The following is a 22,817-nucleotide window of genomic DNA, read 5'->3' as shown; positions in this document are numbered from 1 at the left end:
TTCTAGCGTGCTTATGTTGCTGTTGTCACATTTATGTTTTGTTTTTGGTTTTTTTGCACTTTGTAAGCCTTTCCCTCATTGCCGACATCTATGTATTTATACTTGTGTGATCAGCAATAAACCCTCAGTTGTTAGTCAGCGCCGTGTCGTTCGCTTTCTTGTCTTTTGTGCTCGTCTTTGTTCGCGCTGTTTATTCAAGATGCTTAACCAACTAGCCCGCCAAAACGTGTTAACAAAACATCGTGTTTAAAGTTGGAAAATATTAAGCAAAACAAAAAGCGTTTGAAGTTGTGCTATTAAATTGGCTGGTGGTTAACTTTTGCTGCCGCGGGGAAGCGCTGACGGCGGTAAAACTGGTAAAAAGTCAAGCCGCTTTGCACGAAAGCAGCCGATTCCACGCCGTGTTATTGTTTGTTACGCGGCGTCTGAAATCAAGCTACTGTGCGGTTGACCTAAATGCGCAGAAAAAAACTTCAACGAATGCAGTGAAGGCTACGTGCCTACCGAGCGAACTTGCAAGAAGCGCTTGATACGAAATCGACGAAGACAACTTGAAGTCTGTGTTGTTCGGATCTTTCAATTGATGACAAAAATTCCAAAAGGTGAGGTGTTGCAGTATGTGATGTGTGGTTGTCTGTTTCTCTTCCCTTGGGAAACAGAAGACGACCACGAAGTGCGATTTGCGCTGGGAAAAATAAAGTGTTTTGCCAGCATAAGCGTGTTTTATTTATGTGGCACAGAGGTGACCGCGGGAACCCGCCCTTTCTGCGCGCTAATTTTGCAGATTGCCTCCAAAACTTGCCGCACGCATTTGTTTACCATCGGTTGTGCGATGCCGACGTGCGCCTCGTAAGCAACGGCAGCTTGAAAGCCGCCGGTAGCAAAGAACCGCAGTGCTGTTGCATTTGGGTTCCAAGCCCCAAGGGTAGCGTTGGCCTGGCGGCCTGGGGCAAAGCTGGAAACATCCGAAGGTCCCGGCAAAGGAAGAGTCGACTGGCAACAGAACAACTAGTTTATTCTGGCATCGCAAAAGAGCAGCCGGTCAGGGCGACCACGTTACTCGAAGGAAGGAATCGAAGGCTCCCGTTGGCGTCCGGGGCAGCCCCCTTTATACCCACGGAGTCGAGGGCAAGAGGGAACGGCTTGGGAAGAGTCATCCGATACGGCGACGCTTGAACATGTTCAGGCGTGACGGGCGCGTCCGCCAGGCCGGCGCCGGTCAGACCTCCTCGCCTCCCAGTTGAGGAGCTCCTCTCCCCGGCTGCCGCGCTTTGACAAGCGTGGGCAAAACATGCACACACACACACACGCACGCACGACGACACGTGGCACTGAAACATGCCTGGACGCGCTTGGCGGGAGGCGTTGCGGCCTCGATGAACGAAGCCGCGGCGTCCGTTGCATCCGCGCCGGCTATACCGCGCGTCGAAGGCGAGACGTAACAGACCGCCCCGCCGGGAGAAGGAGATCCCGATGGTCAGGGGACTGCATCCGCTGTCCAGAGGGATGTCGCTCGATGATGCTCGTAATCGAAACCGATCGTCCCTCGACGTTGCTTGAGCGCAGCGCACAGAGAAGGCCTCGTTCTCGGGTTCAGGATCACATAGGACACTGTAAAGTCACTTCGGGAGAGTTGCCATTTTTGTGCTCGTTTCCAGCAAGCGTTAGAACTACGCCGAAACGCAACCGCTCAGTCAGCAAGCACGAGACAACCCTCACTAAGCTCTGCCAGGCTCTTTCCCCTTTTATACTACTGCCTAGTTCCATACAGTAGTCAAGCAGCACTCAGAACGCGTCCACAAATTGGAAAATTGCACTAGAAAGCACATAATCACTTTGAAACACTAAACAAAAGCAATATGTTAAAAATCCTGCCTCAGGAAGAAAACATCAGTAACCAACAACTTTGAGGCGGATTCCTAAGTTAGGGGCTTCGAAGCCATCGGCGTTACCGTTGAGACTCCCCTTTTTGTAACGCACCTCAAAGGAATATTGTTGCAAAGCGAGGCTCCAGCGCAGGAGGCGGCCATTTTTGGGAGAGATGTTCTGCAGCCATTGGAGAGGGCAGTGATCCGTCTCAATGATAAACCTCGAGCCGGCTAGGTAGCATGACAATTTCTGAACGGCCCACACGAGACACGCACACTCTTTCTCGGTGGCGCTGTACGCCTGCTCACGACAGGTCAGCTTACGACTAGCATACAGAACGGGGTGTTCCACTTCTCCATTGTCCCTTTGGCACAGTGCAACGCCCATGCCTCGCTCACTAGCATCGCACTGAACAACGAACCCTTTGGTATAGTCTGGCGATCGTAGCACAGGCTGGCTTGTTAGGGCGCTCTTTAGGGCGCTAAAAGCTCTCTCCTTTGTCTCGCTCCAGACGACTGTTTGGGGCTCTGTTTTTCTTAGAGCATCCGTCAGGGGAGCCGCGATATCGGAGTACCTGGGGATGTACCTCTGATAGTAGCCGGCGACACCCAAGAACGACCGAATATCGGTCTTCGTGCGCGGTTGCGGGAAGTCTCGCACAGCGGCCACCTTTATTTCAGAGGGGCGGCGACGACCCTGTCCAATCACGTGACCGAGGTAGACAACCTCGGCCTGTGCTAATTGGCACTTGGGAGCCTTGACTGTCAAGCCCGCTTCGCGCAGGCGGGTTAGCACTGCCCGCAAGTGTGCCATATGGTCAGACCAGGATGCGGAGAATATCGCTACGTCGTCTAAATACGGTAAAGCAAATTCTTCCTGTCCCCGCAACACTTTGTCCATGAGGCTTGAAAAGCAGTATGGCGCGTTCTTCAAACCAAAACTCAAAACTTTAGGACGGAATGTTCCCATTGGTGAAATGAACGCCGCATACCTACTAGCCTCCTCTGTAAGTGGAACCTGCCAATAACCCCTGACAAGATCTAGGGTGGAAATAAACTGAGCGCTACTAACTTTCTCAAGGCGCTCCTCGATGTTAGGGATCGGATAAATTTGATCCTTAGTAATGGAATTAAGCCTGCGGTAGTCGACGCAAGGACGAGGTTCCTTGCCCGGTACCTCAACTAAAATCAAGGGGGAGGTATAATCACTCTCACCCGCCTCAATAACACCGAGCTGTAGCATTTTCTTTACCTCAGCCTCCATAATATCGCGCTGGCGGGGTGACACCCGGTACGCCTTGGATCGTACTGGCTCTGGGGAGGTAAGTTCTATATCATGCGTAAGGACAGAAGTCCTACCAGGCCTCTCAGAGAACTGACCTTGAAACTCTTGTAAGAGTTGGTGTAGTTCGGTTCTCTGCTCAGCTGACAGCGGTGCTCTAATGATTAAGTCACTAATGACCTGATCAGTGTCTTCCCTGTTCGTCACTGAGCCTAGTCCCGGAAGCTCTTCTAACTTTCCCTTGTCGGGCATTTCCTCTCCAGTACCTGGTGCCTTCAACGCTACAGGCTCAATTTTATCCAGTTCTGACGTGCTCGGAATATCAGCTTGCTGCGCCTCCGACCCTTTCTCATTGTTCGACAACGTCGGCCCCGCAACTACCGCCTTAGCAGCGAGCTCCCGAACTCTCGGTCTGGTTAAGGCCTGAACGCTAGCCTCACCAAACAAAAGCCCCTTCTCGCGCAGGAGGTGATCGGACCTGTTCGAAAATAGGTACGGGTACTGGGGGGGCAGCCTAGATGACACTACGGCCTCCGTCTCAAGTGCTCCGAAAGGTCCTTCAATAAGCACTTTTGCTACGGGCAAACACACGCTATGAGCTTCCACGGCTTGCTTGATCCATGCGCACTCGCCCGTGAACATATCGGGTTCTACGTAAGAGGGGTGAACTACATCCATTGTAGCTGCAGAATCACGAAGCACTCGGCACTCTTTCCCGTTCACGAGGAAGTCTCGCATGTAAGGCTCGAGAAGCTTCATGTTCTCGTCAGTGCTACATAATGACAAACACACGACTTCTCTTTTTGTTTCTGGACACTGCGCCGAAAAGTGACCCGGCTTCTGGCACGTATAACACACGCGCGCTTGCCTCGCCTCGAACCGCTTTCTGCGTTCGGCTTCGGCTGCCGCCGTCTCCTTACGTTCGGTCGGACTGCTTTCACTCGCATCCGCACTACGCGTGTCCCCCCTTGCTCTCATGGGTGTGAACTTCGGCCTCTCAGACTTGGAGCCAAATTCACCCTTTTGACCGTCCTTAGCTCCGCGAGCCCGACGCGTCACAAACTCCTCGGCTAGCTCGGCGGCTTTAGCCACTGTACTAACGTCTGGCCTATCCAAGACCCAGTACCGCACGTTCTCAGGTAACCGACTATAAAACTGTTCCAGCCCGAAACACTGCAGAATTTTCTCGTGGTCACCAAACGCTTTCTCTTCTTTGAGCCACTCCTGCATGTTTGACATAAGCCTGTAGGCAAACTCTGTATATGACTCATTTCTGCCTTTTTCATTTTCCCGAAACTTCCGACGGAACGCCTCCGCTGACAGCCTGTACTTTTTTAGCAGACTCGATTTCACTTGGTCGAAATCCTCTGCCTCCTCTCTCTTCAAGCGAGCGACTACGTCGGCCGCCTCGGCGGGTAACAAAGTGAGCAAGCGCTGTGGCCACGTTTCCCGAGAGAACCCCTGCTTCTCGCACGTTCGCTCAAAGTTAACCAGGAACAAACCAATGTCCTCTCCAAGCTTAAACGGCCGCATCAGGTCAGTCATTTTGAACGATACCCGTTCTCCTGCACCGTGTGCCTGACTTCCATTACGAGCGCGTTCCATCTCTACCTCGAGACGCTTCATTTCCAAAGCGTGTTGACGGTCGCGCTCTTCTTTCTCTTTTTGTTCTTTACGTTCTCGCTCCTCTTTCTCTTTTTGTTCTTTACGTTCGCGCTCGTCTTTCTCTTTTTGTTCTTTACGTTCGCGCTCCTCTTTCTCTTTTTGTTCTTTACGTTCGCGCTCCTCTTTCTCTTTTTGTTCCCTCTCCTCAATGGTCTCAAGGCATTCCGACAGCTCGTCATCCTCAGCCTCCAACTCAAGAATCGCCCTTAGCAGTTCTGGTTTTCTGAGTTTGTCTGAGACATCAAGACCCAACTCTCTTGCAAGCTCCAGCAATTTCGGTTTGCGCAACGACTTCAAATCCATGGCTGCTCCGAATGCTGCTTTCTCTACTGCCTACTATTGTCTTGCCGCAAACTAACCCGGCAGCAACGACAACCACAATTACCAGCTCTGTTTCTGACACTAACAAAAGCCTGGCAAAACTCAGAAGAAGAAAGTCCCGCACTCACCAAACCTCGCAGCCAAGAATTCAGCGCAGTCGTTCCGCTGCAGGCAACCAGTCATCACACAGGGCTCGTTGCACTGCTCCCGGATGGTCGTTGTGCTGCTCAGCATACAGTTGACCGCATATCTTCGCTGCTGGCCTCCGTTGTCGGGATCCCACCGCTGGCAACCAGTTGTTGCATTTGGGTTCCAAGCCCCAAGGGTAGCGTTGGCCTGGCGGCCTGGGGCAAAGCTGGAAACATCCGAAGGTCCCGGCAAAGGAAGAGTCGACTGGCAACAGAACAACTAGTTTATTCTGGCATCGCAAAAGAGCAGCCGGTCAGGGCGACCACGTTACTCGAAGGAAGGAATCGAAGGCTCCCGTTGGCGTCCGGGGCAGCCCCCTTTATACCCACGGAGTCGAGGGCAAGAGGGAACGGCTTGGGAAGAGTCATCCGATACGGCGACGCTTGAACATGTTCAGGCGTGACGGGCGCGTCCGCCAGGCCGGCGCCGGTCAGACCTCCTCGCCTCCCAGTTGAGGAGCTCCTCTCCCCGGCTGCCGCGCTTTGACAAGCGTGGGCAAAACATGCACACACACACACACGCACGCACGACGACACGTGGCACTGAAACATGCCTGGACGCGCTTGGCGGGAGGCGTTGCGGCCTCGATGAACGAAGCCGCGGCGTCCGTTGCATCCGCGCCGGCTATACCGCGCGTCGAAGGCGAGACGTAACAGTGCACACAGCACCTGCCGTCGCACAGAGAGCGCGCTCGCAAGCAAATTTCCTCCCAGTTCATCGGCGAATTCGTCGCACAGCCACTCCACAGTCTGCTTCTCCAGTCGAAAACGGCGTGGAAACAGCTCGTCCGGCAAGTTAAACGTAATCAAACGTGTCTTCGTGCGCCCTCCTTCGCCGTTGCTCGCGCCGGCGCAGCCGCCTCAGTCGTATGGACGCGTATACCGCCGCCGCCATTTTCTGTCAAAAACGCAACGGTCAAATTGACCGCCTCGAGACTTTCACAAAAAAGTGTCAATTTCCGCCTGCATAATTAGGTGTGCAACGTCACCACTTCTGCCACATCCGTGACGTAATCTGCAGCCACCCATGACGCAAACAATCGAAATGGCCGCCGGCCACGACCGACCAATAGGAGCGAGGCTTATCGACACCTTTTTGACAATTTTCCAAATTGACAGTTGTGTAATCCGGCCCCAGGTGGAGCGGAGGCTTCTCTGACGCCATGCCACGTGACTCACCCAGCCTTGCCCCAGCTGTGCGCGTTGAGCCGACGCGCTCGCTCGCCTCGCAACTATCGAATCATATTTTATAACGGTCACTTCTCCGGTTCATTAACCCTTTCCCTCGTTTACCATTTAGCTATGGTGCCTGTGATGTGAGAGACAGGCAACTAGCAAGCTGCGTATATCGGTAGTTCTAGCCAATCGTGAAAAGAGAGGGGAAAATAAGAAAAATACTGAATTCAGCAAATAATCACGACAGAATACGGCCCCCCACTCCGTGCGATGCATTGTCAGATCTCACTTGACAGTGCCCACGGAGGCTCGCTAAACTAATTAGGGAAATAGATCGGCAGTCATTAATGCTCAAAAATTGTATGAAATTGTTTTGTTTTGTCTTGTTTTTTGTACGCAAAAATATGATGAGAGCAGGCACTAGCGACGTCAAAATGAGCGTAAAGAGAGATAAAATGTGGAATTATACACACCAAAACCGAGCCAGCAGCATCAACGTGCAGAACTACAACAATCGTGCTAGCATACCATCACCATTCATTGTGTTCTCACGTCTAGATGAGTGTATGTACGCTGCGCGATTTACCCTTGGCAGTGGGAGCCAGCCCCGATGTGAAGAACGAACGTGGAACATGCATTTTTAAAACGCGGCCCTTCGCTGCGGACGTGACGGACGTCGTGAATTGTAGAGCGGCAGAGAATGCGCTTTTACCTCCCAAAATCAGAGCGCTTGTTGACTGCATTTCTAAACCTGCGTGTTCTTATTCTAGACAAGATGCCTCTGCAAATTTATTCCCCTCATTTACACGTGTGCGCCAGGAACTATGAGCGGCTTCACCTGTCCGCACCTGCCCCTCAGAAAACACGAAATCTAAAATAAATTTTTAAGCACTTCTCACGGACTGGTCGAGTGTATAGAGGTATCCTCTATCACTCACGCAACTATCAGAAGGGAGTTCTCCGAATAGACAAGAAGCAGTTCAGTTTCTACCTCCGCCGTAGCTTGGTCTTACATGTTCCGCGCACCGAAGTGCCTTTTTCAATTATTTTATTTTCAACGGTTGTTCCGTGCCCAGCTGTTGCGAAACAGCGCTATCACCAGGTAAAAAATAAATACACGGGCGAAACAAGAATCCAGGAGGCACCGCCCCTATTTTTGTCTGCTGTCAGCGGTTGGAAAGAAATAAAGAACAGGCCACCCGAATAATATACTGCCGGGTCACGACTCTCCTTCTTCCTTGCTTTTCGTCTTCGAGAAACACCCTTTCCCTCACTCGCAGCCCCTGTCATGAAAGTGCGAGGGAAGGGGAAGTGGAAAGGGGGGACACGACTTCGTACGGGCACTGCTACAGTACGGAAGAGTCTCTGAATTTACCGCGGTGTTTCTTTTCCTTGGTCGGCGCCCTCCTCTGTTGCCCGGACGATATCGACCGTGCGGAACACAAAAGCGTCAGACGGGACAGTCCGCAGACGCTTTCACGATTCGATGTCGCCGCCACACGCGGGGGCCACGCGACCGGCGGCGGCGGCGGCCCAGTTCGCCCCTCTCCTATCGGACGCTCACGTCGTCGTCGCTGGCCGGCTCCTCGCTCTCATCTAACTGAAAGGTGAGCAGTGGGCAGCCACCGGTGCCGCTGCATGCTGGTGGTGGTCGCGTGCGCACTCCTGGCGCGGAACGTTGGCCGGAGCTCGAATTAAACGGGCCCCGTGGGAATCGGTTCTCTCTCGGTGACTACTAAGTGAGCGCGATGAATGCGGAACTTTCGTTGCGTCTTATCGTGCGCGAACGGAATGAGAAAGAGCAGCGCAGCTGACGAAGCGCAGAGCAGGCTCGTCTCATTTTCTTCACTGCGAGGAAGCTTGCAGGCGGGCGACGCCCACCACAAGGCTACGAATTCGTTCTTTCCGAAAGTTGTCAAGCATTCCAAAAGTAGAGGAACACAGATCAGGTACACATGTACGAACAATAAAGGGTTAGGTGGACAATTGTAAGTAAAAAGGCTATGTCCTTAATGAATAGGAATCATGGGAAGATATCAAGATCAAAGTACTTTTTCCACCAACTTTTTTTGCCCCTCTTCGAGGTCTCGTGGCGCTTGTAAACTAAATTTATAAAGGACTGTTTCGATTATCCAGGCTAAAATTCTTTTCTAATTACAAGTTTGACCTCTTTTAAGTGCTGTTGACAAAAAGTTCGAATATTTTCTGACGCAAATAAATAAACTAAATTTGTCTTGCGTACCCCTCGGGATAAAAGCAGATAAATTTTGTTTCCGTTTCAGAACTTCTAGAGTGAGTATCCTGCAAGGTGCTGAAAGCAATGCGTTCATCCCCCCCCCCCCCCCCCCCCTCCCCAGCACAGCATTTTTCTTCACCAATATATTTTGGCACACAACTTTTAAGAAGGAGAATTCAAGTGCCAGTACAGCGAAACAACACGCTGCTAAAAATGCTGGGAACACTTGGTGTTGCGATGGCGAGCTGGAAACGGAAACCGTGGTTTCCGTACACAGTGCAAATGCCAGCGACTTTAACCTCCTGGTCGCAGTACCGGAGGGTTTCACAGTCTCTATTATACTCCACGCCTATAATGCGCGTCGCCTTCACGAAACTTAATTCCTGACAATGGATATATGTCCCTAAGGCGCTCGCACACACCGAAAAAGGCAGCTACACTCCTTATGCTCTCACTGCTCAACGCGACCAGACTTCAAGGTACTGTCCCTTGTTCACAGACAAATAAGCACGCATCTCCACCGGAGCAGCGCAATTCCAACAGAGAAAAAAATAAAGTAGTAAGGGGCGAGGAAACAGCATCCACCTCTGAACGGTACACTATTTTTGTGCTGCTTCAAACGCACAAATGCGATGCAACTTGTTCTAAGAGAACATTTTTTGTTACCTCGGTAAGTGGGAACCTATTGTCATTACTGAGTAGCATAATTTAGGAAAAAGACGCTCCGCCAAATCAGATACTTGTCACTGCATGAACCAGAATGTGTTGATGCATATAAATCACTGCAAACGCTGCTATTGAGGCTACTACATACGAACAGAGCTCGTTGCTACTGACGTAAGTGCAAGCGCAAAGAAGGCAAGAACCCCAAGACAAGAGAGCACAGAACGAACAAAACATTATAGGGAACAAGGTGAAGAAAACAGAATGAAACGCAGAACGCACAAACTTGAGAAGCGTACACAGGGTGCGTTTCTCCATGTGCGTTTGTGTCCTCTTTTGTCTTGCGGCTGTCATCCACTTTGCAACCAAGCTCCAATTATACCGCATGGAAAACATGCACATAGAAAAGCTTCGCAGTATAAGGCGTCGGGTTCATTCAAGTAACCTTTACTGAAAGGACGAACTTGAAGCCTTGGCTGCATTACGAGTAACGTTTTAACATCTCCTTCAACAATTAAAAGGACCACAGGAATTCTCGCTTTTTTTTTACGTGAGCGACACCTTTATACTGTGGATTCACCAATAACACTGTCATCGCTTTGTCTAATATGGTTGTCGTGTCCACAGCGTTCGTCGCTGCGAATCAAGAGTGTCAAGTCAGCGTCTCCTCACTGTGCAGAGACTTTCAGAGAGTATTCAAAAAGTATTTGCGTCGAAATCTTTTACCTGTTACATTCAGTCATGAAGTTTTGCAAACAGCTTGTCAACACAACAAATATCATTGCTATAGTTCTATGTCATCGAACTGTTTTCGCATCAAATGAAGAAATCCGCACCACCAAAAATGCGTTGCAGCCTGCGTCTTACCAGTGTGAAAAGTGGCATAGAATGTTTACAACACTCGATTCAGTGCAAACGCACGGCTTTTTCGTTTGGGTAAAGACTGTTTTTACTGATTTTACATGCATGAATGAATGAACTGAGGCACACACATGATGACTGATTCAATTTCTTTTTTTCTTTTTTTGCGGGCAAGCAAAAGACGACTTTGCTCGGGTCAGAACCTTTGGATTAGTGCTATGTAGAAGACGACGATGAACGGGCAGTGCCGCGAGGCGAAGCACTCGCGCTAGGCACATATTCAGCGCATACACAAATTAAAGGTTTTGTTGGAGATGCGTCAAAGTTTATTATAAGTCTTCAAACCCAACCACACTGGAAATTCTGTCAAAATGTTCAGTTTTCAAGAGCCGATTTTGCTAGGCTTTGAACGTCCGGATTAGTGCTTTCACACTGAAATGTTTCGCACTAATAATTTACATTTTGTGGACGCATCTACATATCAAGCCTGTTGGGAAAATGCGGAATACGAAAAGCAATGAACGAAGCGTAAGTAGCGTTAAACTGCTTAAAGTAGCATGACGCAAATTAAATGGGATAACGAGATTTCAACGCATAAGCTCATTTGCGGTGGCACTGAGTGGATCGTTGGTGGTCTAGAAAAATAAAATATTTCTCGGCGCTTGCACCGAGAGCTCCTTTTATGGCAGTAAGTATAGTCTGCAACGTAGTGTTTTTACGCAAAAAAAAAGCTAATGAAAACAAGCCAGTGGTGCTAACCTTTCAAAGCGGCCCTGCGATACGCAAGAAATAAGTTGGAAATCTTAAAATGTTACTTTTCTAGCGTTCTCTAACTGTAGAGATTTAAGAACTATAACCCCACTGGCACGCAGTCATGCATGCTAAAGGAGAAAAAACATGGCAACACAACTGCAAATTAGCGCTTTATTGTACAAAAACCAACGTGTTTAAGTATTGCAGCTAGCCACAACCAAATGAAGATTGGGATTAGCGGCCCGAGCATGTAATACTAGATAGACTCATTCATTAAAGTTTTGTTAATATACGTCCCCAGTTTGTAATTATCTTCTCCCTTCTTTCTCAGATGTCATTTATATTGGTGTTTTTTTTATCGATTTTTCTTGCTTGTATTGTTCAAACTTGTTTGTGGCCCTAATGTTATATATATATATACATATATATATATATATATATATATATATATATATATATATATATATATATATATATATATTATTTTCACAATTTTTTCGTTCCTACCCTGCCCGCATGTGCAGGAGCGAATGGCTGTTGCATTAAGTTCTTTGTACCATAATTCTTGTTCGCAGTATCGTGTAAATCGATCAGCACAAACTCGAACAAAAAAAAATTTTTCGGCGGTTTATTACTATCCTGGCCCCGTCGTTCTACCCGTGCATTGAAAAGTGTACGCTAATCATTTTAACGCACCGCGGCAGCCTAGTGGTCCTAGCGACCAGCTCGTACGCGTGAAGTGGGGGATTCGATTTCCTGTGCCTGCTTTCTAATGAGCACCAGCTTTACCGCGGCCAAGTGATCGGTTTCTCTAGGCTGAAATGATCACATAAATGGCTCTTTAACCTTACTTCCAGCAGACCAAAAACAAAAAAAAAACACTTCAGCCATGGCGCCCTTTGGAAAAGTTGCCCTTGCGCCATCAAAAACAAATCATCGCCACCACCACCACGTTAGTCATTTTGTATTGCGTAATATGTATATAAAAATGTGGCCCGTTAAGCTGTGACTCGACGCGGTCAATACCGCGAGAAGCTGTCTAATATAGGCACCTATGCTTGGTATCTGCTTTAAGTGCTGTTCAGTTTCTTTAGCTAGGCGAACAATGTGTACACTGATAGCAAATGGAAGTTGCTTCTCGCCTGATTTCTGTCTTCTTTTTTTCTTTTTCAATTAATCATCTTATTCCCACGAAGCGACTGATCGCACTGATGGTTACCCCGGGAGATGTGCCATAAACAGCTTCTCGCTGTAAAAAATTTTAGCCCCACCACATCTATGCCCAACAATTCTGGACAAAAGTATTTTTGAACGGGAAAGAGTTTAAGAACGCAATTTTTTTATATAGTGTAAGATTTCACTATAACAATCAATATATCCGCAGATCTCCCGCCGACAGGCTTGCATTTTTTTTGCGATTAGCGTTCTTGCTGTCGTCAAGAGCGTTCCCCATTGGTTTTATATGACAGTCTTAACTGCTCGATGCAAGCTATAGAAAAAAAAATTAAAAGAAAGGTTTTGCAACACATCGGAAGAATCGACCATAACCTTCGATATTTCCATGACAGTAACATACAATTTTACAACATTCAAAATTATTGTCCAAGAACGTTGGACATGGTGAACGGTGGTACAACAAAAATCGCACTGCATCCGCCACCCGTGGGCACGCCCCATTACACCCGCAAATAGACTACGTGACCACCGGTGGTACATTCCCAAGGGACCCCACTCCACGGCACGCACGTCGCTTGTGGCTCAAGCCCACCTGGTCCCCAGACAGAAGGTGAACGTACTGGCCTACAGTTAGGACATGTTACGACCCGAAGGTGGCCTCTGAAAAACAGCCATCGTCTAAAGTGACACTGAGGACAGTTCCACCCAAATTACTGTTCGCAGTCAAAAAAAGATCACATGACTATTTCTGGCTATGTGGATGCTTGTCCAGCAGCAAAAGACGCACTTACTGCTGAGAAAATTGGATTTATTTTCTTCCAACATAGTGCAGACTCGTGACGTCAAGAGCGAAAAGGACTCCGTGATTCCCATCGGGAAGTGAATGACGGCGCAGCCTAGTCTCAGCGATGAGTGTTGAAAATATATGCCGAAGTTATCGCACCTAGCTTCTGAAATAGCTGATGGCGGCGGCAGTTGCACGTCATTGGCTTTGCTACCTTACAGAACCTACATTTTTAGTGAAAGTGCCCCCTTGTGTCATGAAAACGCGGTGCTATTGACACAAACTTAAATTATAACTTTACTGTCCCTTTAAAAGTCTTCCAGAATGCACTGCTCATATAAGCGACCAGATTATAGGTGATTAAAGGGGACAACATTTCGAATGTGTTTTCTTTAATTTTTTACGAAAATGGGAGGTAAAAATCAGGGGATTTTTTAAAGCTCAAATCAGGGTACAAATCGGGTTAGCAAAAATTTTCATAATTCATTTTTTTACGCCAATTTCTATAAGCCATCGTTTAAGAGCGGGACACAAAATGATCTGTATTTTACTCAATATTTCACAAACATGGAAATGGCAGGTTTCGAGAAGTAATTATTGACGAAATAATATTCATTTCCTCGTCTGTTGCGATTACTTCGTCGTGTACATTACTACTCTTCTGCACAGAGCTCCCACGTACATGCATGCTTACCTTTTTTTTTCTACATCTCGAAAGCTGTCTACATCACAGCGGCAATTTTAAGCGCGCAAGAGCTTCGGAGCAGGACGTCATCGTTAACGTCGGTGCCACTTGATACAATGCTGCCAATACGACCTCTCGATTGTGAAACATACTTTTCGAATTTGTTCTTAAAGCCGCATCATGAATAACCAAAGTTAAAAGAGATTTAAGATTACTAGCTTAATGAAGAGACGCTTCTAGATAAGCAGAAATTATCCGCTAATTTTGGTGTGGTGTATTCAGCTTTGCAGGCTAGAAAACATACGCTGTCTAGACGGCGCATTTTTGGGGAGAAATAGGGTTGAACCCAAATTTTAACAAATCCATTCGGGGTGCAATAACCGCGGGAAAAAATCTAGTTTTACTCGGGAACGAAGGAGCTATGATTACATGCAGCTTTGTGCCGTCATACGGCTTGTCTTTGATTGCTAACGTGCTCGTAATAATTATCGCTAAAACCTCACAATTTTACTCTTATTTCCTCTATTTAAACGTCACCTTTAAGGTTCCAAGTAATTAGGACAAGAAGTAAGGACTCAACAAGAGAAAATGGAGAAAAAAAAACGGGCGCAGGTTAGCGCTTTATGGTTACTAAAAAAAGATTGTTGACAGCACATTAATTTTGCAATAACAGGATTAGTTCGATGTGGACAAGTTAAGCACACGGCGTAGCGAAGTACAAAAAGGTTTGAAAACTAAAAATATTTCCTACTAGCAAACCGAAAATGCATACTTTATGGCATAATCAATGCGCGCGGATATAGTACATGGCCGTGATGTTAGCATATATAGTTAACCTTTATGAACGGAGTTAATATATGTCTTCTGAATTTTTCTTTGAACACCTCAGATGTATATCGCACAATTTTCTGCGCACCTAAAACGTATGTTTTGAAAGTATGTTTGTGATCTCTTACTGTTCGCTTTAGTCAAGAGAAGAATAAAAGACCTGTCAACAAGTAGCATCACCTACATCTATTATACCACATAACAGACAAACCTAGTCCATCGTTGGCTTTTGCACAAAGAGGCGCACTTCTCAATGCTGTTTCTCACGCAGGTCTCAGAAAACTAAGGAAAGCTTGAGAGTGAATCTCAGATAAGGTAAAGAAAGACGGCGCTATGGCAACAGGACGAGCATGCATACAGAAGACGCGCCCCAGATGGTCTTTTCAAGTGACTGAAAAAAGAAATTAACGAGAGGCGAGAGTAAGAGTGTAGGGTAGGCCCTGTTCACAATTTTCCGGCAGGTAGCACTTTGTCGGCTGGGACGCACTAATAATTAAAGACCACGGAGAAGAAGACACGGCTGCAGCCCGACATGCACGCCAAAAGCCAAGGGAGACAAGAGTCGCCTGCGTTGTCTTGCATGGTTCACAGCATGCCGGAGAGAGCGAATTTTCTCATTTCATGAATTAAATAGAGTCCATTAAGTGAAACGGGGGCTTTTAGCTTTGTGAATCTCTTCCTCGTCGTGCTTTCGTCCCTCAGTTATTCTGCACATACTGTGCCGTATTTACTTTTGGGAGCACGAATCTCAAAGCACAGGAGAACTCCTTTAAATATCTTTCTCCTTCTAAAGCAAGCGCCGCCTAACGCTATTTTTATATGCACTCTCTCTGAAAGCGTATTTCCTGCAATTTTCAAAAATTTTGAGGGTTCTTTTATTCTGTCGAAATAATTCCGTTCTTTTAACGCGCTTTTATGGCCGCATTAGCTCGCGCCGTTGTTGAATGTAGCTCGGTTAGGTATAGCTTCTCTCTTAATCTCCTTATTTTGTCTTCGTTTTTTTTTCTCCCTAACCGCGCTCTCTAAGACCTTTAAGTTTAGGCACATCTTCAATCACTTTACTGTTTTGTCGTGTCCTGGCAGCATTTCCGCATCCGCAGCGCCCTACACTTCGCCCTCATACACAACGAACCACTTTAAGCTTCTTTAGGTATTTTGCTCGGCACTCCTTTATCCGCCAGAAGAAAGGGGGTTTTCTGTCACGTATCTTAACCCTAACTGGCATTTTATTTGTGTTAGCCCACTCCTGCCCCATTTCTCTGCCGCCTGCCGTCCCCTCTTTCTTATGCACGTGCACCACTCTCTTTCTTCCCTCGCCGTTCTCGTCGGGTTGAACAAAAATGCATACGCTAAACACCGTGCCTTTCGGGTCACCTTTTGCGACAGCGCCGAGCCAGCGAAAGCATTAAAAGTGGGCGTGTTCTACAAGGATTCCGGGTTTCATCAACGAGTAATGAACCCCTCGCTTTGCATAAAAGCTGCCTCGTGACCTCCTTTCCGCGCTGCACTTTCCTTATCAGCCTTTTCATTTTGGCTTTCTCTTTCGTTTCCTTCTATTTAAGCTTTCACCCCCGCCCTTCTCTCTCTCTCCCCATCTCTGTTTCCTTGTATTTTTTTTTCAATGAAAAAAAAAAACGAGCTCGATATAGGGTCACCTGCCTGATCGGTTGCTGTCATGCGCTATAGTCTAAAGCCGCGAAAAGACGGAAAAAGGGCTGAAATGAAGGTACACTTCAATCCCAGCATGAATCTCTGGACACGGCGTGGTTTTTCGCGTGCCCCCTGATGCCTTTCGAGGGGTTTCCCTATAAACCAATGTCCGCCACTCTCCTCCTACTTTCTTTGCTTCCTTGCCCGCACAGAGCTCGAACTGATGTCCCGATACGCGACTAAGCTATAGCTCTATCCTTCTCCAGGGAGAGAGGGTTCCCCACATGGGGAGTACAGGGAGGAAAGGGAGAGTAGGAAGGCCAGCGACCTGCGTTCCGGGCCATCGGTTCGGAAGCAGGCCGGACAGCCAGGCCTTCCCCAAGTGGAGAACAGCGCCGATCGGCCCACATTAATCAAGAGCTCGCGACGCTGGCACATCCGAGCCATTGCCTCCGCTCCTATACTACGCGGCTGCCACAGTGCGCCGTGATTTAGTATTCGGGTCGACGCTGTGGGGGAATAGGCCTGGGCGTTCCTATAGGAGCCGATCACCGGGCCATACTTGACACAGCCGCTGCTGTCCTCCCCTTGTCCTTGCGTACATTTCTGGGTCATCGCTGTCACGGCTTCTTTTCTCGTTGGTTTTCGTCCGAGTCGTTGTTTAGGTTTTACCTCGAGCTGCGCAGGCGATTAGCGTTATGACAGACTTTCAAACTTCCGAGAAAAATAAAACGATTAACCGTTGAGCCTTCTCGAAGATTTACGGAGCTTTAAAATGTCTGCCCGAGATATGAACGTCCTGCGTCGTTGTCATGACGCCTGGCGAAACCCAGTTCGAATTTTATAACAGCTTGTTTCCTGAACATAACTGTAGTTGGATTCAAACGTATGTAAATTTCATGCCACGGATCTAAAAACCAAACTCGCGAATAATCGACTAGAAAGTTCTTGTGAGCTCGCTCGTGCTTCAGGGTCAAGGAGTCGACAACGAGATAACAAAGACAGCGATAAATGCAAAATGACAAGCAAGGACTACAGACGCGTAACGTAAATAAGTTGTACTTTAAATTATTTTCCTAATTATTTTTGCTCAAAACTAAAGTTATTTGTGTACTTGGTGCGACTAGAATCGAACATCCAGCAGGGTCCAAATTCTGTTTCACTTGTTTCCCACCTCGGAGCTAAAGCAGGGATAGGGTCATCAAGCCCCTGTAGACGCTCTCTGCTTTCCCGCGCAACAAGCAGCAGTAAATAAAGTCGCGTACAGGAGGAAAGAGTGCAGCGAAGCTTCCGCTGACCACTGATAAGCAGTAACAGACTCTGCAGGCGAGCACTTTCAAAGAATGTTCCGGGGCTGATCACGAACTTTCTCGAAAAGAGGACATCGCCGTGCGTCCCCGGTGCCGTGCAAGTTCGCAGGGGGGCTGCAGATGTAAGTCAGAGGGGCGTAATCACGTGGCGTGCACCTCGAAGCGACCGACGGGTCGACCACTCTAAGGCGGGGCTTTACCTTTGCTCTGTAGAATGGAAATGGCTCGACCGACTTCGACCGACCGAAGGCGCACGCAAGGTCACCCGCCACCAATCGATGCCCAGAGCAGCAGCAGCAGCTCAAGCGAACTCGGCAATCCAATGTTCGACGTGGTGACAGGACAGGTCTCGATTGCCGCCGGAGTCCTTGCTCAACGCTCAACGGACCTTTTTTTTTTTACCCCTCAGTTTTTCTTGGAACACTGCGAGGCTAATCGTGCTTGCGTATGTCTAATAGAAGATTCGAGAGAGAAAGCGGGGGCAAGTATCTCATTAACCGCAGTTCGTAATACGCAAGCCCCCTACCCTCAGTACGAATACACCTGTATGGGAGTAAAAAGAGAGTAAACTGTCGTCTAGCGCACTCCCTTTTATAAAATGGAATGCGCTAGAAGACAGTTGACTCCCTTTTTACTGTTTTTTGTCTATAGTGCACCGGCGTGAAATACACAAATCTAATTGAAACGAATACACTGTATACGCTTAATTATATGCAACTATATCTTGTGCTCTTGTTCACCCGCTTAAACCCTTGTCTCTTTACGCGACGACCTCAACCAGTTATCGGGCGCAGTCCCCGAATCACCGCTGCTTGAAGGTTGGATCGAATGGCGGCTGTACAAGATCATAGAGGGCGATAGTTGCTGACCAACGCTCTTTTATTTATCTTGCGGTTTTACCCCTTCGAGAAAATAAATTCTGCCGGTTATGAAACTCTTTTGCCGCGGCTCTTGAAATGCATCAGCGACGCTTTGAATACTTATTCCAGTGCAGATCTTAGCTATTGGGCCGATATTGCGCGATGCGAAGCATGTATCGTATCAACAGCGGCCATTATTCTAATAATCCATACAGCACAGAACGCATGGTGTCCGCTCATGCTGCCATTTTTAACCGCTCATGCGTCGTGATCTTATCATGACTCTTGGCTGTAGGTCTCTCGGCCAGCATCGATTATTGCTGCCTGTCCAGCTTCGCCAGACAATTGGAGCGCTAAGTGGCAAAGTTCAGATGCTCTCTTTTCTAAGGCAACCAATATTCACGAATTACTTGTAACGGTTGTTTTCGACCACAGCAAGAAATATTCGACTCGAAGAATTGACCTGCAGCTATATTATGCAGTTCAATTCATCCTTGTTAGACTTCATCAATCTGCACCTTCTAGTACAAAAAGGAGGAACGATAGTTTTTCTGCACGAACTTAATAGGTGTTCCGGTACATTAATCACAGATACTTTACATTTTTTTTTGTTAACTGAGAGAATGCTATGCAGCGCATTGCCAGCTCTTCGTGCCAACCAAACGCTCAATTATGCTAATTACGAGATAATACAGTATAACGAAACCTTGTGAGTATTGTTCAGCCTATTTAGACCGATTTCTTTGCTGTCTCTCGACGCCCACCCTTTCTACCAATAAGACACTCTATAGAAACACCAACTAAGTGCTCAAAATGCAATTTAATCGCAGAATTAATCCGCGTTACCAACAATACGAAACAGGCAACCTCTTCAGCGTTCACTCATTCTACGAGAAGAAAACAGTAAACAGGCTTTGTTCCAACGGCTTTGCAGCCTTGAAAGACGGACATGATTTTTGATCATTCCTTGCCGACAATGAGAGCACCTACGTGTATTCACTAATGAACAGAGCTGCTCGCCCCTGGGCCCATAGGCTGAACTCTTATTTTTTACATATTAATTAGCATAGACGTTTTATTACTTTTTTTTACTGTTCGCTTAAAGAGGCTTCGCAACAACGGATAATAGAAAGAGAAAAAGTATTGAAGGATAGGTCTTATCCATTCCTGTATTAAAACCAGAGGAACTATTCGCATTTGCTGTTCGAGGTTTTCTGTTTTGTATGCAATGCTTCATGAGCGAGTGAAATCGTGGAAATCCGGCCCTCCGTATGCGAATGGAACATTGTAAACAATTTCGCATTCAGTATATTTCACGTATATTTGAAGTTTTTTCTCGTCGTTGAGGTACTTAGCCAGCAGCCAGGCTGAAAAACTCGTTGAAATTTTTCTGAGCTAAGGAACAAGCTTTAACCACTGCCATTTCCCGCTCCTTTGTATTCAGTTTAAAAAAAAAAGAACAGACTCCTGAAAGCCCTTTTCCACGAATGTAGCACCTGTCATTCGCATTCAGTCCACATTTAATTATTTCCCACGACAGTTTTTAGCCACGTGCCCCTGCAGACGCGCAACGTGAAGTCAGAAATTACGCCAGCAGAACGATAACAAAAGAACCAATGCTTTAGTTTCGCCATTAAATATCTGAAGCCTACATGCCGTGAGAGGAATAATGACTCCTTGTATCGTATTCAGTTTTTTTTTATTGTATGCTGTATATGAAGATTACTGCGAATTCATGAAAACTTAATCGTAATTCTGGCTGCCACGTGCAGTGCGCCATATGAGAGACTACTGCTTGGCGATTCAGCGTATAATGCTTAAATGCTAAGCAAAAAAAAAATTGCAAAAAAATGCGCGCACCATATACGTAAAGCGAATTTTATGGATTTCTTCTTTATCCTGAAGAGTCTTCGACGATTTTTCTTTCATAAAGAGTTAATCGCTAGTAAAGTGAAAACGACTGTATATGCATGGGCGGTGAAAGATGAAAGAGGAAACGGTATGGAACGACTGTTTAGTAAAAACAGTTTCTTGTGTATATTGATCGTTTCTATGTCTGTTACCTTTTTTGACTAAATAAGCCGTATGTTCTAAAATATGGCGCCTCGTTTGGTTGGTTTGGTTTATGAGGGTTTAACGTCCCAAAGCGATTCAGGCTATGAGAGACGCCGTAGTGAGGAGCTTCGGGAATTTCGACCACCTGGGGTTCTTTAACGTGCACTGACATCGCACAGTACACGGGCCTCTAGAATTTCGCCTCCATCGAAATTCGACCGCCACGGCCGGGATCGAACCCGCGTCTTTCGGGCCAGCAGCCGAGCGCCATAACCACTCAGCCACCGCGGCGGCTATATGGCGCCTCGTATTCGACTCATTTTTTATTCAGTGCTGCAGAGAAGTTAGTTTAGTTAATGTGCTTGTCATTGCCGCGAAACATTTGTTATATGAGTCCGACTTAACCTACACAAACTCTTTACTAAGAGCTGGAGCCCTGCAAACAATTAGCAGACCACCAACAAGCCAGGAAGTAAATCGAAAAATTATAGTTCACGTATTGTAGAAGAACTTCTTGCTGGGCGAGTTGGTGCACAGCTTTCTTGGTATGGCGTTGCGCACACGACGAGACGAACGCAGGAAAGAGTAGGACGACAGAAAGAGCGCAATTACTGTCGTCCTACTCCTTCCGGCGTTCGTCTCGTCGTGTGCGCAACGCCATACCAAGAAATTATAGTTCACGTTGAGACATCAGTTGTGCTATAGGCAAACAAATGCACTTCAACAGAGGAATATATTTGACTCCTTACATAAAAAGCAGATCCTGAAAAAAAAAAAAATGCCGCTGATACCATGCTGCGCACGTCACGCCTACGACCAGCTCTCTTTTCAACGTCAAAACAATTTCAGGTAAATTAGAAGTCTTCGAAAGAGAGAGGGAAAATTAATTAGTTTGAAATTCGAAATAAGCTTGTGGAGTGCTGTGCAGAAAAGGATACCCCACGATAGTGCAAGGAAAAAAAATTAAATTCCTAGGACGGTTATTTTCACATTATGTAATTGTGTAGTGCGAGATTAAGTGACAAATGTTTGCGACATTGAATGTAATACTATTCATTTATTATTTTCCTCTTCCGCGGTCTTCTTTATTGTGTTGCGACCACTCAGCGTGTCTAGTTTCAGTAACGTTATGCGTGACCTCAATGCACAATGGCGAAGCAGCGAGGCGCGTTACGCCAACGCCGCAGAATCAAGAGACGTCCTACCCTTAACAGCTATCACAGTAAAATGTTGAAGTATATTACGCCAGCTGCGCTGGACGAAATTACCGTCATCTTTAACACCTTTAACGGCGTGATGCGTGGGACTGCTTCTACATGTGCACCAATCGGTGAGCATGCCGGCAAATTTTTTGAAGGGCTTAATAAGAGCAGGGTTTAATCCGTAGCAATCAAACGATTTTGACACACCCTTCTCTCTATATCGTGCCCGTTTCCAGTTAGTTTCGCTCACCCATCCGGTCAATGTTACGCTACGTTACATCCGCTCGACGACAACGTTACGAGATCCCAACGTTTCGAAATGTCGAAATCTCGTTTTCAACTCTTGGTTGGTGCTAGAGCCTTCTATACGTTACAAACCCTACCATATGGACTTCTGTCAAATATGTTCCCGTTCAAGTATTTTTTTTTGCTTTTAGCTTCAAGACATTGCGGTATACATGAAACACAATTACGAGTACTGGAGGGCGGGGCACAGAGGCTCGCGAGCTGCTCTTTGAAAAGGACGTGTGCCCTCTTTCACAGTAAGGTAGGAAGAAATGAACGATGTAAACGACAAGCGATGGGCAATGGTATAGTATCGAGTGGTGGTACCCGTACCACGCAGAGGCATAAATGGATCAGGACGAGAAACTAAAATGTACGTTTTTTTTGTTTTGTTGAAACCAAGGGCGCGACCAAAAAAAAATGCTAGAACAATTGGCAGACGCCGAGACGTCGAGCGTCCCTCGGCATTAAATTCGCTGCAGCGTCGCAGCGAAGTCTCGGGTGCCAGCGTAGAGGACGAGGAAGTTGGCTTCGTCGAACGAGAGCGCGAATAGCTTTTGATTTGAAATTTACTCGCCTTACACGGCGCTCATGGGTGCAATATTTTGCAGATACGATCGTAACGACCCGATCTATACATTGGGCTTCGTTGATTGAAATGTGAAAACCTCCTCAGGTTTTTTTTTTTTCTTTAACGCGATGGCGTTAAAGGCCGCTCAGAAAACCCGGCGTCGGCGTTGTCGGCGTTGAGAGAGAAAAATAGGGTGGCCCAGGTGGCCACCCGGCGGAGAAGCAACCTAGGTGGGTCACCTAGGTCACGGGACATTGTCGCGCCCTCACAACCTGCTCGGATTGTGAGCTACTGAGCGCTGTGGCAGGTGGATGTTAAATCAATGACTGATCGCGACAGGTCGCTCGGAAAGAGCAAGTTGAGTCGCACAAGCCTCACCGCTGGCAGCGCCCGCCATC

At 47.2% G+C, this 22,817-nt stretch overlaps 1 protein-coding gene across 2 annotated transcripts in view; it reads left to right on the top strand.

Moving 5' to 3' along the window:
* Positions 1-7,981: 7,981 nt before the first annotated feature.
* LOC144094635 (uncharacterized) overlaps positions 7,982-22,817 on the top strand; it is a 45,709-nt gene continuing 30,873 nt past the window's right edge. For both annotated transcript variants that reach the window (XM_077628558.1, XM_077628557.1), the window contains exon 1: positions 7,982-8,107. The gene's annotated coding sequence lies outside the window, so the exon portion shown is untranslated. The remainder of the gene's footprint in view (positions 8,108-22,817) is intronic.

Source organism: Amblyomma americanum, chromosome 6 (genome assembly GCF_052857255.1).
Source record: "Amblyomma americanum isolate KBUSLIRL-KWMA chromosome 6, ASM5285725v1, whole genome shotgun sequence".
Classification (NCBI taxonomy): Eukaryota; Metazoa; Arthropoda; class Arachnida; order Ixodida; family Ixodidae; genus Amblyomma; species Amblyomma americanum.
Note: the sequence above shows the minus strand (reverse complement) of the source record. Positions and strands in the feature narration are given on the sequence as shown.